The following is a 20161-nucleotide window of genomic DNA, read 5'->3' as shown; positions in this document are numbered from 1 at the left end:
CCCACCAGCTTTAGCTAATCACTGTTACATACAAACATTCTATGGTCAATTTATTCTCATTTTGCTTTTAGTATCTTTGGTTCTCGAGACAATTTCTTTGATAACTGCTTCATACACTACTATATCACTGCCTGCCATCTGATAATTTTAAATTATACTTTCTCAAGATTAAGAAATAAATTATGATAAAGCCATAAAATTGACTTCTATGAAGAAAAATGGATTATTTGGTAATATATGAAAATGTTCATAGTTCATTGGTAAGTTTTTGTCATAAATGTAAAAAAAATATAATACATTGTGCATAATATATATGCATAATCATTATACTGCATATGGTAATATACATAGCTACAGTTTTTGTAGAGATTTCCTTTAAATATGGGGATGATGAATGACTAATTTCACTTTTTATGCTTTTCTGTAATTTCAGAGTTTTCAGCAAAAAATATTAGTATATTCATATAATCATAAAAAATGTTTTGGCTTAATAAAAACATTAAAAATGTACATGTCACATTTCTTTAGCTATATTGAAATGTTTCTATCTTATATAAAATTTATTTTTTGGAAGTTTTTATAATTTCATTTTTATTACTTTTGATATTTATTTTAAACTCTCTCTATATACCTATTATTAATGAATCCTAGCTTTATGGTTTTCATCCTGAGCTTTGGTCCTGGTGTTATAGTCAAAATCTGGCTTGGAGGTAGTTATTATGTGGAATATTAGAAAAGGTTTTCTGCCCTCTGCTATAAACACTTCAGGCTATTATATTGACATTTTGAGGAAGCACTCCTTAAAATTTTTCTGCAAATGGTTTCTGGGTCCCTTAATACTAATCCTCGAATTGATCATCAAATGTCTAGTTACAAAAAGAAGGAATCAAAAGTTAATTTTTTCCTTCAGTGGTTACTTTGATACTTGTAATGAAAAAGCCTGTTGTTATACATTCATTATATCTTTAAAAATCTACATTTTGTTTAATACAAAGGGCAACTGGAAAAGTAGGCCTGAAGCGCTATACAATTTACTCATACAAGCAAATTTTCATTATCCACACTGTCCCAGAATATGTGATTTAGCTCAAAAGGAGGCAGCAAGGAGGAGAAAGACAAGATGCAGCCTCTGAATCAATGAACTAAAAGACAATTGTTGAATACATATTACATATTTAGCTTAGGATATTTCCCCCCTACTTATTCTAATGGGAACATTTTTCATGCTATCTAATTTATTTGAGAACATTGTTGAATAAATTTACAGTCCTACAGTAATATATAAAACTGCCAGTCTCATCCTGAGTAACGCTATTTTCCAAAGCACATTCTTGATAACTGCAAAATCTGTATTTCTATCCCCTCTTTCTCTTCATGCTGAGAGCCATATTTCAAAGTACACAGATGTACCAAAGCCACCTCAGATTTGGTTAAAAACTAAACTGGACTTGTTATCTTCCCCCCCAAATTTTATGCCTTCTTCTGTTTTCTGTCTCCATGAACGATGTCAGAACTATCTACTTCCCCAAGCTTAAAGCTTCAAACTCATCCTCAAACATGATCTCTCCTATTTCTCCCTGAGACCGTCAATGGAATCCTCTTATTTTGATATGATGCCTTTCAATGTTCTTTTTTTTCCTCCAAAAATGTTACTGCTTTATATCTGTCTTTTGTAAACTCTCAACTAATACATGTCAATGGCATGCTTCCTACCCCCAAGTATCTTTTATCCAGTTGTTAAAATTACATTCATAAAAAAAATGACATTTTAAAAGTCAATCTTCTGCTTAGTATATTTCGTCACCTTCCAATGATAATTAAAATGATTATTAAAAGTCAAATTCCTGAACATGACATACAAGCTGTCTATGATCTAATTTTTTAAACCAGATTTTCTCATTTACCTATTTTAGCCATACTGTGTAAATCAAAGCTCTCTCGTAGAAACCATGCCTGAACCCCCAGCCAATGCCAGCACCAATCGTAACTTACATGAGTAAGTCATCTTGAATGTCTCAGCCCTGATTAAGCCACTAGATGAAAGCAGTCCAGATGTAGAAAAGATCTTTCTCGATTTACAGTGAGGTTACATCTGATAAACTCATCATAAGCTGAAAAGATTGTCAACTGAAAATGCATTTAATACACCTAACCCACTGAACATTAGAGCTTAACCTAGCCTACCTTAAACGTGCTCAGAACACTTACATTAGCCTACAGTTGGGCAAAATTATCTACACAAAGCCTATTTTATAATAAAGTGTTAAATATCTTATGTAATGTATTGAGTACTGTACTGAAAGTGAAAAGCAGAATGGTTGTATGGATACAACCATTGCCATTACCAAGTGTATCGGTTATTCACCTTCGTGATCACTTGGCTGACTGGAAGCTGTGGCTCGCTGCCACTACCCAGCATCGTGAGAAAGTATGTACCTCGTATTGCCAGTTTGGAAAACGATCAAAATTCAAAATTTGATGTATGCTTTCTACTGAATGTTTACTGCTTTCCCACCATCATAAAGTCAAACCACTGTAAGTTGGGGACAATTTGTATATGGAACAAACAAGACTAGTCCACCTAAGCCCAGTCAATTCCAGAGAATTATGACAGCTAATAAATGGAAGGTATTTTAAGTGATACACCAATAAATAGATAACAAAAATAGTAAGAATCCAAAAAAGTTTCATTACCATGTATTTAAGTATGATACACTTATGTATAATGCATTTATGTTCAATCCAAGCAACCTTCTAATTTATGAGTATTCCTCACGTCATTCAAAGTTCCACCTATAAAGATCTGTTTACATTTTCCACCTCTGAAGATCTGTTTATTTTACGTTTAGAATATAGGTAATATTTTCTATATACTTTGCCTAGAAATTTTGAAACCTAGAATTTAAACTTGTATCATGCAATAGAACTGAGATTTATTTTGTTAGAGGAAGTGAGTTTTCCAAGTATTGTCTTGTCAAATATTTATTGCTCTTATCCAGTTTTTATTTATTGAAAAAAAAAGAAAGACAAACAATAATGTAAGCAAACAAATAAAAACAGTAAATATTAATCCTGAGTCCAGGGAATACACATTCTAGATGGAGATTCAGACAAGCTAGCAAACAACTGTGGTACAGTGTTAATCCAGCAGAGATATACATGGGGTTTCTATAGGAAACAAGTAATAACAACAATATAGTAAGCAAGTAATTAAGTCCTAAAAGGAGGGGTAGTAATGCAAACAATTTCTTATGAGGAGGAAACTATTTCATTCTGAAGGACAAGGAAGAGATAGACAGGAAGGAAAATGTCAATAAGTATATTTCCTGACAGAGGGATTAATATATAAAACCTAAGGACCCAGTCTATAAAATATTTAGTATAACTTTATTATATATGCATGACAGATGTCCAGCTATGACAAGGGTCAGAAATGTAAACAGGGAGCTGGGTGACAAGATATGTATGCCACAAGAGAAGTTAATTATTGGTATTATCAGATTTCTGTTTGACAAATAGAAACAGACTGGGAAGTTGGTATAAGGGTATCAGAGATAGAGGTTGGTATAATAGCTGGGTAAATAATGTAGTAAAGCAGGTTAAAATACTATATATAAAATACTATATACAAACAGTGACATTGCGCATGGAGAGAAACATATGCATGACAATTTTTTGGAGGTAGAATTTAAAGGGCTTTATGAGTGGAATTGTGAGTTTAAGAAGTTAACAATGGTTCCTAAGTTCCTGACAGGCATGAGGGAGGGAATCGTGATTCCATTCCCTAAGAAATTGAATTTGGGAGGAGTAACCATGGTATAGGTGGAAACTGATGACTTTGAAGTGCCCATGGATATTTGGTAGATTTTAAATAGAATAAATAAGATTTTTACTATACCACCTGGATTTTTCTACCTTTTTCTCCATTTCACTATCATTGACCAAAAAAATAGATATCAGTATTTAGTATGTATTAGACAAAGTGTTCTGTCTGGGTTAAAAGATCAATTACACACTTATTTCTGCCCCACAGGAATCATATTTCTAATTTCTTGTCCACCTCCATAGTTTAAAATTATTGGAAGAAATTTCATTAGCCATAGATAGATTGTGCTTTGCTTTCCCTTTCAGAGTGATTTATTGATAAAAGGAATACAACTAATTGTATACATTGCATGTATCCATTGATGCAATGGAAGCATGTATTCAAATTAGTATTGTATATATTAAGAGACAGGGAAAAGGGGCATGCCTACCTCATAAATAGAAAACATCTATCCAAAATTTTGTCCTTCTTTTATGGACTGAATTGTGTTACCCTCCCCCCAAATTCATATGTTGAAGTCCTAAACCCCTGGTACCTTAGAGTGTGATAATACTTGCAGACAGGGCCTTTAAAGAGGTAATAACTGTTGAATGAGGTCAGATGAATGGGCCTTAATCTAATACTACTGGTGTTCTTATAAAAAAGATGAAGCGATACCAGGGATGTCCACAAACAGAGACAGGCCATGTAAAGACAGAGAGAGAAGGCAGCTGTCTATAAGCCAAAGAGAGAGGCCTCAGGGGAAGCTAAACCTGCCATCATCTCAGTCTTGGGTTTCCAGCCTCCAGAACTGCAAGAAAATAAATGTATGTTGTTTAAGCCACCTAGTCTCTGGTATTTTGTTATGGCAGCCCTAGCAAATGAATACACCCTCTTTTGTTTGGAGGAAACAATTGAAAGAACTTTTGATGTTTTATTCATGGTTATCCTCCAGAAAATAAAATTAATGAATTTGTTCTCAATTTCAGTATATGCTGTGTTTTACCAGCAAGCTATATCACTCTAGTCAAAGCCAGTGTTCATGCATTCTGTGCTCTCTCCCCGCCACCCCTGTAATAAGCATACATCTTTTATCCCTTTAAAAAGTCTGCTCATACTTGTTCATTCTGCTACTCAGAAAAATGAACTCTAGTCTGTCTTTCAGATGCATTTATTCTCATTTTAAATCAGAATAAATTAGGAAACCCTGCTTAGGTCTCTTATATGAACTGTATCTCAAGTCTACACTTGGAATATTGGATATTGGGAAATTGTTTGGTGATTTATAAAAGTATTATCTTATTCGTTATATTTTTTTGTTTATTGACTCAGAGAAATTTGGAAGAAAAGGAATAAGAAGTAGGGTCTGGGCTTCAATACTTTCCCTAAACCCCCTAAAAATAAATATTATATTTTCTATTAAAGTGTCTGCTAAAGAAGGCCTATTATAAAAACACAGCATCTATTTTCCATGTGCTCATGAATAAGGAAAACTTCATGGCTAGATAGAATTTAGGGTATCTTTAAAAATATAACTGGGAAGTGCTTAAAATTGAGTTTTATTAAAATGTCAAAATGATTTGTTTACCATGGCCAATTACTTGATTGCTTTGTTCACTCACCAGAAAATTTTATCATCACATTAAAGATAATACTTTTTGAAATTAAAACAGTCATAAATTGTTATACAGTGTGGTCTTCAAAAGTAGGCTCTAAAATCAGAACTGATTTAATTGGAATTTCATAGACCAAGAAATTGTTTTATTTGTGTTAAAGTTATTGACTCAGTATACTGCATTTGTGTGATCAGAGAAGTGAACCTGAAGGACGTAATTGCATTGTAGGTATGTTAAAATTAGCAACAAAAAACAGAGCATTATCAAGTTCTAGATTTCCTGAATTTAAAATATTGTTACAATTGTAATGGATCTATTGGGAATAAATGCACATAGACTAAAATAAGTTTAAAATAATTTAGAATCCCTAAAATATAGGAAGTTAAATTATTTCTACCTAATATAATGGACTTTGCTAGAGCAGGAAAGGAAATGTATATTTAATGTTAAGTATTTCATTTGAAAAAACAAAGTATTCCACTTAAGAATGATACTTGCATTGTTTTTAGGGTAAGTGCATTTTTACTGCATCTCTTTTTTAACTGAAAATGGTTTAATGGACATCTACTGAAAGATAGATTGTGCACATACATTTAACTCCATCCCTTGTCAAAACCCTCATAAATAACATTAAAGAAGGTTTTAAAATGTATTAACCCATGATGGGTAATGTAACATAGATATAATGGCAGAAAACAAGGAAGCAAAAAAATGACAAAAAATCAAAACCCATAAATTGGATTGACATGGTAGAAGGCTAAAAAAAAGTTAAGTTGTACTGGAAACTACACACACTAGAGTGACTAAAATGAAAAAAGTGAAAAATAACAAGTTTGGGCCAGAATGTGGAGAAACTGGAATTCATATATTGCTGGTGAAAGTGTATATTTCTATGAACACTCTGGAAAACTGTTTAATTATCCACTAATTCTGAACTTATGCATATCCTATGACCCTAAAACCTTACTATTTGTATTCTCAACGCAAGCCTCTACTCCAACAGCTAGGGAGCAGACACCATCTCTGACAGGGCAGTGACAACAACAGAGCAAAGGGGAGGTGCTGCTCAATATCCAGTGCTGGCTCAGGTCACCACATCAGTCACACCTCCTATCAAGGGGATAACGGCCAGCATACACTGAGGAAAAAGGTGGCAAACATCCATACTAAAAACAGCCCTTGCACCAAAAAATATTAACCCATGCAGGTTACACAGAGATGTTCCCACATAAAAATAGCCAAGACAGTCTGGGGGTCTGGCACTGGAGGGAAGAATCCCCAGAGCATCTAGCCTTGAAGGCCAGCGGGGCTTGAGTGCAGGAGCTCCACACGCCACACTGTTTCTGGGAGAAACAGTGACCCCACTCTTGGAAGGTGCACACAAGGTCTCACACGCACTGGGAGCAAAACAAAGCAGTATCTCCATAAAAAACTGGGCTACACCTACCTAGGTGTAGGGTCTTGGAGGGTCTCCTGGGGAGACGAGGGTTGGCTGTAGCTCACTGTGGGGGCAAGAACACTGTTAGCAGAGGCCCCAGGGAATACTGATCAGCATGAGCTCTCCTGGAGGTCTCCATTTCAGCACCAAGACCTGGCCCCAACCAACAGCCTGCAGGTTCCAGTGCTGTAACGCCTCAAGCCAAACAACCAACAAGGTAGGGAACACAGCCCCACCCATCAGCAAACAGGTTGCCTAAAGTTGTACTGAGCTCACAGCCACCTCAAAATACAATCCTCGTCATGGCCCTGCCCAATAGAGGCACAAAACCCAGACCCACCCATAAGAGGGCAGGCACCAGTTCCTCCCACCATGAAGCCTGCACAAGCCCCTGGACTAATCTCACCCACCAGGGGACAGACAGCAGAAGCAAGAAGGACTACAACCCTGAAGCTTGAGGAACTGAAACACCAATCACACAACGTAAGACAAAATGAGACAGCAGAGGAATATGTCTCAGATGAAGGGAAAAGATAAAACCCCAGAAGAACAACTAAGTGTAGTGGAGATAGGAAATCTACCTGAAAAAGAATTCAGAATAATTATAGTAAAGATGATCCAAGATCTCAGAAAAAGAATGGAGGCACAGACCAAGAAGGTACAAAAAACGTTTAATAAAGAGATAGAAGATTTAAAGAACAAACAAATAGAGATGAACAGCACAATAACTGAATTGAAAAGTACAGTAGAAGAAATCAATAGCAGAATACCTGAGGGAGAAGAATGAATAAGTGAGCTGGAAGGCAGGGTGGTGGAAATCACTGCCATAGAACAGAAGAAAGAAAAAAGAATGAAAAAAAATGAGGACAGTCTCAGAGACCTCTGGGACAACATTAAATGCACCAACATCTGCATTATAGGGGTCCCAGAAGAAGAAGAGAAGGGAAAGGGCCTGAGAAAATATATGAAGAGATTATAGCTGAAAACTTCCCTAACATGGGAAAGGAAACAGTTACCCAAGGCCAGGAAGTGCAGAGAGTCCCATACATGATAAATCCAAGGAGGAACATGCTGAGACACAAAGTAATTAAACTAACAAAAATTAAATACAAAAAAAAAATATTAAAAGCAACAAGGGAAAAGCAACAAATAACATACAAGGGAATCCCCATAAGGTTATCAGCTGTTTTTTCGGCAGAAATTCTGCAGGCCAGAAGGGAGTGGCTTGATATATTTCAAGTGATTTAAGGGAAGAACCTACAACCAAGAATGCTCTACCAAGCAAAGCTTTCATTCAGATTTGATGGAGAAACCAAAACTTTACAGACAAGCAAAAGCTAGGAGAATTCAGCACCACCAAACCAGCATCACAACAAATGCTAAAGGAACTTCTATAGGCTGGGTGTTGGGGGGGAAGCAACAAGAAAATCACAAATGGGAAAGCTCACGGGTAAAGGCAAACATACGGTAAAAGTAGGAAATCATCCACACACAAATATGATATCAAAACCAGGAACTGTGACAAGAGGAGAGTACAAATGCCAGAAATAGGAATTACATTTGAAATTAAGAGACCAGCAACTTAAAACAACCTTGGACATATATAGACTGCTATATCAAAACCTCATGGGAACTGCAAACAAAAAAACTACAACAGATACAGACACAAAAAAGAAGAAGCAACCCAAACAAAACACTAAAGAAGTTATCAAACCACAAGAGAAGAGAGCAAAAGAAGGAAGGAAGGAAAAAAGACTGACTAAAATGAATCCAAAACCATTAAGAAAAGGGCAATAGGAACATACAGGTCAATAATTACCTTAAATGTAAGTGGATTAAATGCTCCAGCCAGAAGATGTAGGCTGGCTGAATGGATACAAAAACGAGATCCAAATATATGATGTCTACAAGAGACCCACTTCAGACCTAGGGACACATACAGACTGAAAGTGAGGGGATGGAAAAAGATATTCCAGGCAAATAAAAATTACAAGAAAGTAGCAATACTCATATAAGAAAAAATAGACTTTAAAATAAAGACTGTTACATGAGACAAGGAAGGACACTACATGGTGATCAAGGGATCAATCCCAGAAGGAGATATAACAATTGTAAATATATATGCACCCAACATAGGAGCACCTCAATATATAGCAAATGTTAAGAGCCATAAAGGGGAAACTAACAGTAACACCCAATTTATACCAATGGACGGATCATCCAGAGAGAAAGTCAGTAAGGAAACACAAACCTTAAATGACACATTAGACCAGATGAACTAATTGATATTTACAGGGCATTCCATCCTAAAGCAGCAGAATAAACTTTCTTCCCTAGTGCACATGAAACATTCTCCAGGATAGATCACATCTTAGGCCACAAATCAAGGCTCGGTAAATTTAAGAAAACTGAAATCATATCAAGCATCTTTTATGACCACAACACTATGAGACTGGAAATCAATTACAGGAAAAAAAAACATTAAAAACACAAACATATGGAGGCTAAACAATACATTACTAAACAACCAATGGATCACTGAAGATTCAAACAGGAAATCAAAAAATAACTAGAGACAAATAACAAGAAAAAACAACAATCCAAAACCTACTTGATGCAGCAAAAGCAGTTCTAAGAGCGAAGTTTATAGCAATACAATATTACCTCTGGAAACAAAGCTCAAATAAACAACCTAATGTTACACCTAAAGCAGCAAGAGAAAGAAAAAGAAACAAAACCCAAAATTAGTAGAAGGAAAAAAATCATAAAAATCAGAGCAGAAATAAATGAAATAGAGTTGAAGAAAACAACAGCAAAGATCAATGAAACTATTAAAAGCTGGTTCTTTGAAAAGATAAGAAAAATTGATAAACCTTTAGCTAGACTCATCAGGAAAAAAAAGGAGAGGGCTCAAATCAACAAAATTAGAAATGAAAAAGGACAAGTTACAACAAACACTGCAGAGATACAAAGGATCATAAGAGACTACTACAAGAAAATATACGTCAATAAAATGGACAACCTAGAAGAAATGGACAAAGTCTTAGAAAGGTATAACCTTCCAAGACTGGATCAGGAGGGAATAGAACATATGAACATGACAATCACAGTTACTGAAATGTACACTATAATAAAAAAACTCCCCCAAAACCTCCAGGACCAGATGACTTCACAAGCAAATTCTATCAAACATTTAGAGAAGAGTTAGCATCTATTCTTCTGAGGCTCTCCCCAAAAAATTGCAGAGGAAACAACACTCCCAAGCTCATTCTATGAGGCCACAATCACCCTGATACCAAAACCAGACAAAGATACCACTAAAAAAAGAAAATTACAGACCAATATCACTGAAGAACATAGATGCAAAAATCTTCAACAAAATACTAGCAAATCGAATCCAACAACACATTAAAAGGATCATACACTACGATCAAGTGGGATTTATCCCAGGGATGCAAGGCTTCTTCAATATAGGCAAATCAGTTAACGTGACACACCACATTAACAAACTGAAGAATAAAAAACATATGATCATCTCAATAGATGCAGAAAAAAGATTATGACAAAATTTAATACCCATTTATGATAAAAAACTCTCCAGAAAATGGGCACAGAGGGAACCTACCTCAACATAATAAAGGCCATATATGACACACCCACAGCTAACACAATTCTCAACTATGAAAAACTGAAAGCATTCCCTCTAAGATCAGGAACAAGACAACGATGTCCACTCCTGCCACTTTTGGTAGTCACTAGCTTTGGTAGTTCTAGCCATGGCAACCCGAGGGGAAAAAGAAATAAAAGGAATCCAAATTGGAAAAGAAGAAGTAAAACTGTCACTGTTTGCAGATGACAAGACACTATACATAGAGAATCTTAAAGATGCTACCAGAAAACTACTAGAGCTAATCAATGAATTTGGTAGAGTAGCAGGATACAAAATTAATGCACAGAAATCTCTTGCATTCCTATACACTAATGATGAAAAATCTGAAAGAGAAATTAACGAAACACTCCCATTACCATTACAACGAAAAGAATAAAATACCTAGGAATAAACCTACTTAAGGAGACAAAAGACCTGTATGCAGAAAACTATAAGCCACTGATGAAAGAAATTAAAGATGATACAAACAGATGGAGACATATACCATGTTCTTGGATTGGAAGAATCAACATTGTGAAAATGACTATACTACCCAAAGCAATATACAGATTATATTGAATCCCTACCAAGGGCATTTTTCACAGAATTAGAACAAAAAATTTACAACTTGTATGGAAATACAAAAGAGCCTGAATAGCCAAAGCAATCTTGAGAAAGTAAAACAGAGCTGGCGGAATCAGGCTCCCAGACTTCAGACTATACTACAAAGCTACAGTCATCAAAACAGTATGGTACCAGCACAAAAATAGAAATATAGATCAATGGAACATGATAGAAAGTCCAGATATAAACCCATGGTCAACTAATTTATGACAAAGGAGGAAAGAATATACAATGGAGAAAAGACAGCCTCTTCAATAAGTGGTGCTCAGAGAACTGGACAGCTACATGTAAAAGAATGAAATTAGAACACTCCTTAACACCATACACAAAAATAAACTCAAAATGGATTAAAGACCTAAATGTAAGGTCAGACACTATAAAACTCTTATAGAGGAAAACATAGGCAGAATACTCTCTGACATAAATTGCAGCAATATTTTTTTGGATCCACCTCCAAGAGTAATGAAAATAAAAATAAAAATAAACAAATGGGACCTAATGAAACTTAAAAGCTTTTGCACAGCAAAGGAAACCATAAACAAGACTGAAAGACAACCCTCAAAATGCGAGAAAATATTTGCAATGAAGTAACTGACAAGGGATTAATCTCCAAAATATACAAACAGCCCATGCAGTTCAATATCAAAAAAACAAACAACCCAATCAAAAAAATGGGCAGAAGACCTAAATAGACATTTCTGCAGAGAAGACATACAGATGGCCAAAAATCACATGAAAAGATGATCCACATCACTAATTATTGGCCAAAAAAACACATGAAAAAATGCTCAGCATCACTAATTATTAGAGAAATGCAAATCAAAACTGCAATGAGGCATCACCTCACACTGGTTAGCATGGCCATCATCAAAAAATCTACAAACAATAAATTCTGGAGAGGATGCAGAGAAAAGGGAACCCTCTTACACTGTTGATGGGCATGTACATTGTTACAACATTATGGAGAACAGTATGGAGGTTCTTTAAAAAACTAAAGGTCGGGCTTCCCTGGTGGCGCAGTGGTTGAGAGTCTGCCTGCCAATGCAGGGGACGTGGGTTCGAGCCCTGGTCTGGGAAGATCCCACATGCCACAGAGCAACTGGGCCCGTGAGCCACAACTACTGAGCCTGCGCATCTGGAGCCTGTGCTCCGCAACAAGAGAGGCTGCAATAGTGAGAGGCCTGTGCACCGTGATGAAGAATGGCCCCCGCTTGCCGCAACTAGAGAAAGCCCTTGCACAGAAATGAAGACCCAACACAGCTAAAAATAAATAAATAAATAAATAAATGATAAAAATAAAGGAATTCCTTAAAAAAGAAAAAACTAAATGTAGAACTACCATACGATCCAGCAATCCCACTTCTGGGCATATATCCAGAGAAAACCATAATTTGAAAAGATACATGCACCCTAATGTTCACTGCAGCACTATTTACAGTAGCCGAGATATTGAAGCAACCTAAATGTTCATTGACAGAGGAGTGGATAAAGAAGATGTGGTACATATGTACAATGGAATATTACTTAGCCATAAAAATCAATGAAATAATGTCATTTGCAGTGACATGGATGACCTAAAGATTATGATACTAAGTGAAATAAGTCAGACAGAGAAAGACAAATAACATATGACATCACTTATATGTAGAATTTTTTAAAATGATACGAATGAACTCACAAGACAGAAATAAAGTCACAGATGTAGAAAACAAACTTATGGCTACCAGAGGATAAGGGGGAAGGGATAAATTGGGAGACTGGGACTGACAAGTACACACTACTAGATATAAAATAGATAACTCATAAGGGCCTACTGTATAGCACAGGGAACTCTACTTAATACTCTGTAATGACCTATATGGGAAAAGTAACTAAAAAAGAGTGGATATATGTACACGTATAAATGATTCACTTTGCTGTATACCTGAAACTAACACAACAATTTACATCAACTATACTCCAATAAAAATTTTTTAAAAATGTCAGTGAATATTACCTTTAGGGCAACAGACAGGTAGGCAAGGAGTTTGAATACAGATGCCGGTATGATAGTAGATTAGGTACAATGAAGATCAGGGAGTTTATTATGTCTACTTGCTTTACCTGTGAGTTAAGAGGAGTGAGAATAAAAGGAGCAGGAGGAGAGAAGAGAGGGGGTTTGAAATGGTCATTTTGGAAAGAGGAAAACAGAATATTGTAGTCACGGCCAGTAACACAGTTTTCTTTACCATTACTATGTATTAAATTTGAACAATGTTAGTTAATATTTAGAGATTTAAAAGAACAAAAGACATTGTCCTTGTTTATGAAAAATTATCAATTTATTTAGAAGTATTTTATTCCTAAAATTAACATTTGATTAGGAGAAGCTAGAGAGGCTCTTCAAGCTATTCTTTAAACTGGACTGAACAAATACCTGAAAGAAAAATCAGATTGCACTATCATCTGAGTAGGTAAGTATAAAAAAATTTTCATGAGGTTAAAAAAGAAGACACGTTGCTAAAATTAAATGGAACTGGTATCACTTTAGCTATATATACAATATATTTATTGATTATCTTAAGTCAAATATTAGAGTACGATTGGAGATTTTAAGTTATGATTAGGAAAGAAAGGATGAGCATCATATCCTTAGGAAGTTTTCTATCAAGTAGGGGAGATATAGTTGTAAAGAAATCATAGCAATTATTGTAAAGAATATGATAAAACAAATAGGTACATGCACAATGTTGAGTGATGGCAACTGTAACAAAGTAACTCTTATTTGGGGCAGCCACATATTTCAGTCTTACTACAAAGAAGACAAAGCACCATGCTTTTCTGTTGATTTTTGATTAATTTATCCATTCAACATATGGATTCAACGTTTATTGAGCACCAACTACATACCAGGAATTGTTTTACATGCTGGGGTAAAGCAGTGAATAAGACAGATATCATCCTTGTCCTCAGGTAGTGTACATTCTAGTAGTAGAGAGAGAAAATAAACAAACACACAAATCATATCATCTAGAGATAAAAATTATAAAGAAGTTATTAACTGACATATGAAGTTGGAAAGGCAAAGGAACCCATGTGGCATTTACTAGCAACTAAGAAAATCAATAGCAAGATGCAAGGAAAAGAGAGAGGAAATAAGATTAAAGACGGGGTGAAATCTGTTGAATCTTTTGAATGTTGTATAAAATAGTGGATTTTATTCTGATGGCACTGTCAAACTACTAAAGGGTATCAAGCAAGGGAGTGACTTAGATTTTTATTTTAAAATAATTGCTTGGACAGTGGTGTAGTGTTTGAATCTCAGTAGAGATAGACTAAAATTGAGATCGCCTTTTAGGGAAGAAAAGAAGGCAAGACAAAAAGAAAGGGGAAAAAAAGGAAAGAGGATGAGGGAGAAGGGGAAAGAAGAGGAAGGAAGAGAGAGAGAGAGAGGCAGAAACAAGGGCAGAAAAAAAATGAAGAAAAAATTCAGATTAGAAAAGCAAGAAACTATTTTCTGAATGAAATAAAGGGTGTATTCAAGAGATAACAGTACAGCATTATTATTTAATCATAGGCCCTATAGCCAGGCTCCCTGCCTCCTAATCCCATCTTGTCTACTCACTTCTGCATGACCTTGGGTAATGTTTTCCTTTGTCTCAGATTATTTATAAAATGAGGATGACAATAGAACATACCTCATATGATTGTTATTAGAATTGAAATAATTAGTACATGTGTTTTTCTTTGAAAACCTGTAACTGGCACATGATAAGTGATCAATATCTATAAGAAAATTAAAAAGCAGAATCTGTTGGTTTGGGGGATATAAAGAAAATCATAGAATAATGAGTAGAAGATAACCTCAAATTTCTTGTTCCATTATTTGGCCTGATGATAGCAGCACCAATTTAGAGAGGGAGACCGATTTGAAAGGTAATAATAAGGTCATTGTTTAACATGTTGATTTTGAATTACCTGAGGGACACCTAATTAAGTTTGTTCATTAGGCAATTGGATTTTCAATCAGCAGTTCAATGAGGGGGTCCGTATTGAAGACAAATATTTGTGAATCATTTCTGTGTAGGAACAGATGAAGTCATTCATAGCAGATACTATTATCTAGGGAAACTATGTAGATTTGCAGAAGATAAAGGTGTGCCCAATATACACAGAATTAAATGAGAAAATCAAAAAGGCATAGTCAGGTTTGAAGAAGAAGTATGAAAAAAACATGTAAAGATATTAAAGGAATAAAGATTTTCTTGAAAAGAGTGCTCAATATTATCAAATGCTGCCATAGAAAATAGGACAAGAATATAAAATCTTCTCACTTCTTTCTCAGTTACCACTAGCAGAATGAATATCCATATTTCTTCTAATGGTCTGTTCAAGGCCATCTAGGCTTATTCTACCATGCTCCTCAAAATTTGAGAGCCAATTGCTCAAACCAAAAGTCCATTCCACACTTTTAGGTATTTGTTACAGCAGCTCCCCACTTTCAGAAACCAGAATTTATATTGGTTTCCTATTGCTGCAATATTAATTCCTTACAAATAGAGTCACTTGGAACAATACAAATGTATTATTTTACAGTTCTGGAAGTCAGAAATCCAAAAGGAGTTTCACTGGATTAAAGTTAAGGTGTTGATAGGGTTGCATTCATTTGTGGAGGCTGTAGAGAATATTTAATTTTCTTGCCTTAAACAAGCTTCTAGAGATTGCCTGCATTCCTTGGCTTATGGCCTCCCTCCATCTTCAAAGCCAGCTATGGCCACTCAAGTTTTTTTATGATGTCATCTCTCTGGTTCTAATCCTTTTCCCCTCTTCCCTTTAGAGGGTCCTAGTGATTACATTGGCCCCACCCCAATAATTCAGGATAATCTCTTATTTTCAGGTAGCTGGCTTGCAAGATTAATTCCATCTACAATTTTAATTCCCTATTGCCATGTATCATAACATATTGACAAGTTCTAAGGGATAGGATGTGGACATTTTGGGGGCCATTATTCTACCTACCATAATATCATTCATGACATAGCTGAATGTAGTTCTAGGAATGTAGTTGTGACATAAGCCAGACTACACTGTATCCAGGAATGGATGGTTGTTCAAGAAGGGAAGATAACTTCACTTATAAGAAATATGGTGAGTAGAAAATAAGTAAAAACATGAAAAATGGGAGAAACAAATAAAACAACTTCCTTTTTGTTGTTTGTTATTAAGATAATTGATACTTCAACATGTTCATAGGGTGGTACATAGTAGTTTGCTGAAGTATCATAAATATGAATGGCATCCAGAATTTTAACTAAAAGGTTGAATTTTTTTTAAAAAATCAGAGCAAGAATCAATATATACATCATATAGCACATCAGTCAGCTTCCTTGCCTTTATTTTAATTAGGTTTCTTTGCTTTTGTGGATTAGAAGTGAAAGTGGTAAAGATATAAGATCCTGATATATGTTGAACATCAGAAAATTAATATCATAGCACAGCACTAAGGAGAATGTTCTCTGCAATAAGATTCTTTCCAAAGTGATATCACAACACATACACCAGAAAGATTTAAAAGACTGATATTATCAAGTATTGGTGTGGATGTGAAGCGACTGGAACTCACACTCTACTGATGGGAAAGTAAATCTATACAATCATATTTGTAAATAAGTTGGAGCTCTTTCAAACAATTTGGAAAATCAATTTTCTGGACAAGTATAGAACCTCTGAAGAACTCTACTCTGAGGTATATTACTAATAGAAATGCATATATATGTCAGTGAAACACAGGAATGATGGTTTTTATCAATCTCATTTGTAATAATCTGGAAGCAATCCAAATGTATATCAAAAGAAGAGAAATTGTTTTACATTCATACCATGGAATACTATACAAAATTAATTACTGCTATACACAACAGCATGAATTAATCTCACAAATATAATATTTTGTGAAAGTAGCTGGATTCAAAATAATGCCTATTTTGTAATTCCATTTATATAGAGCTCTAACAAAAAGCAATTGATAATTAAGTCTGGATAGTGACAAACTTTGGGAAGGAGAGGAATAGTGACTGGGATGGAGTATAAGAGAGCTCCTATGAAGCACTTCTTAAGAAGCTATTTCTAGTATGAAATAGAATAAAATTACAAATTTCTATTTGGCAATATGATTACACAAGTATATTCACTTTGCTAAAATCAGCCAAGGTATATACTCATGATCTGTACACTTTAAATGTTTGCTACATGAATAAATTAAAAAGTGACATGAAATAGTATAATATGTAAATTCAGAAGTAGTGAGGAGATAAGACATGTTTGTGCCAGTTTGATGTGAAAATACTCAGGGTATTTGGTAATGGGGATAAATGCAAAGAGCCATTTATTTCAAAAAATTCCTAAATTCAAGATTAAAAAGAATTGGCAATAATCAAAGAACATTTTCAAAGTCAATCTGTAGTTGATTGCTCATATACTATATTGAAATCAGAGAAGATAAATAAGAAAACCAATTTCCTTGGAAAATAAATGTTATTTTAGCCTACAAACTAGTAAAGTTTCAACATGGTCATTAGAATTCCAAAGAAGTTTTGGTACAACTAAATATAAATTGTCATGTGCACAGATGTTACTATAGTTTACCCTATATTAACTATAATTTTAGCTTGTGATAATTCTCCTCTTCAAGCAAAGGCTATGATCCCAAATGAAATGCCAGATGTCAAAAAGGTTGTATCATACACTCAGGAAACCAAATCCAAAAATTCTGAGGACTGTGTTCAATAGGTCATTGTCATATTTAGCCTCGATTATTTAAATGTTGAGCAGGATGTAAAACACAGACAAGAACTTATTTAAAAATCATCTGACTTTTTATATTATATAATTTCTATACTTGTAATCATTTAAAAAAAATTCTCCAGTTGTTTTCCTTTTAATTTACTGTGATTGCCATATAACCATTCACTTCATCCCTTTCCCCAGTCATAAATGCTGGCATATTCATTGAGCTAAGGTCTGGATCATTTCATAGTATCTATCTTTTGATTTCAAGTGGCTCTAGCAAGTATTTGGTTTTAAGTATATTTTGTTAAGGAATTTGGCAACTGAAGAATATCAAAATTTTTCTGTAATGTCTATGTAAAGCCAGTTTTTAGCTCTGCTAAATAAAAGTGATGAATTAATTTAGAAATTTAAATAAGCCTCCCAATTTGAAATAATAAATCCCTTTTACTTCCTAGAAGGAGGGAACTGACCATTTATAAAGGCTTTGATAACTGAGAACAAATAAATGCAATATGTTCGATTTAAGACTAGAATGCTTATTTTTACTGAAGGTGTATCACAGAAAACCATCCCAAACAACATTTCCTCCTGTGAAGTCAAAATAAAGAAACTCAATCACAAATGTTTTGCTTTAAAAGTTTCTTCTGTAAAAGTAAACATGCAAAGTAATAAAATGGTACTGACCAAAGACCAGTTCATTATTTAGGAAACTATGATTACTATAGACAGAAGCATTATTGTATTTTGAAAAGAATATCATCAGAAAATTTGGGTCCTAATCCTTAATTTATCATTAATTCACTCTGGGACCTTGTACAAGACAGCCAAAATTTTTGGCTATTTCTTCCTCTTGTAGGCCTTTGCATTTGATATTAATAATCTCCATAATCCTATTATATCTAAAAGTCCCTAAATTAACATAAAAATTCAGGTAAAGTATGCTTTTGTGTATTGTTTTTAAATTTATCATTTATACTATTTATACATTGTAAATAACCAGATCATTGGTTTTTCAAGTGTTTTGGCATCAGATACCGTGTTTCAAATGAAACCTTAGTACGGAGCAAAAAACAAAGAAAATAGGTAAAACACATATTTGAAGAAGTGAAAATATCACATTTGAAAATGAAATTTGTTATAATTGAAGTTAATCAAACTGAAAGCTAATTTAGGTATCTCATTTGTGACATTATTAGAGAGGCTTTCTTTCCTTAATATATGATGGCTAATTTGGTGGTTAGGGATAAGTGAAAGACAAGAAAGGCAAGTATTATTTTCTAGAAATTGTAAAGTGGAAAATAGGTAATAGCATGTCATATTCCTGGTTTCCATACCACAATCCTAAAGTCCAAAATAGTCATTGTTAGGAGTTATTTAGGACACTAGTCATATTGGATTAGGGACTCATCCTACTCCTTTATGACCTCATCTTAACTAATTACCTCTGCAATGACCCTGTTTCCAAATAAGGTCACACTCTAAAATACTGAGGATTAAGACTATTTAGCATATGAATTTGAGGGTGGGAGGGGGCACAGTTCAACCCATAGCACTGGTAGAGTTTCAGCCAGGCATAGCTATGATAGAATTATGAGAGAAGATAGCAGAAGAAACTGAGTGTTAGAACAAAACAATATTTTCTAAGACATTTATCTTTCTGGTAGTATTCTTCTTGTTTGCAATTGCAAATCACAAGGATAATGTTCTTGGAGAAATACAGTGTAGTTAGCTAGTGATGAGAATAGAAAAAACTAAAAACAGGATTTAGAGAGGAGTGTCTAGTCTAGACTAGAAATGTGTTCAGCACAATGTGAGAGCGAGTATTACCACTATCTACTATGGCCAGTGAAAGGGAGCTGGGCAGCACAACCACATCGTTGAACAAACTCATACCAGAAGGATGTGAGCAGTGAAATCACTACCTCTTGACCACTTGACCACAGTGGAACTCTACAGAATACTCAGTAACCTGAAATTTATCATTTAGGGAAACAAATCATCAAGGGAAAGTTTGAACTTGAGCACGGATGTCTAACCCGCAAAATGAAAACAGAGGGAATGTAACTCATTATAAGGTATTCAATGAACAAAGATTTGCAGTGACTAAGAGAAAGCAATTCAAATAAAATAGAGAATGTTTCATGGCAAAAGCTGAAAAATACTTTAATATCTGGTCTCTGAGAAAATATTTTAAAAACCTGAGTGTATCACAGAAATTGAGAAAAGGGAAAGTACAGAAAATGTAACCTAATCAGAACTGA

This window comes from Balaenoptera physalus (genome assembly GCF_965194825.1).
Source record: "Balaenoptera physalus genome assembly, chromosome: 13".
In the NCBI taxonomy this organism is placed as follows: domain Eukaryota; kingdom Metazoa; phylum Chordata; class Mammalia; order Artiodactyla; family Balaenopteridae; genus Balaenoptera; species Balaenoptera physalus.
The sequence above is the reverse complement of the archived record's forward strand: the minus strand, read 5'-3'. Positions refer to the sequence as shown.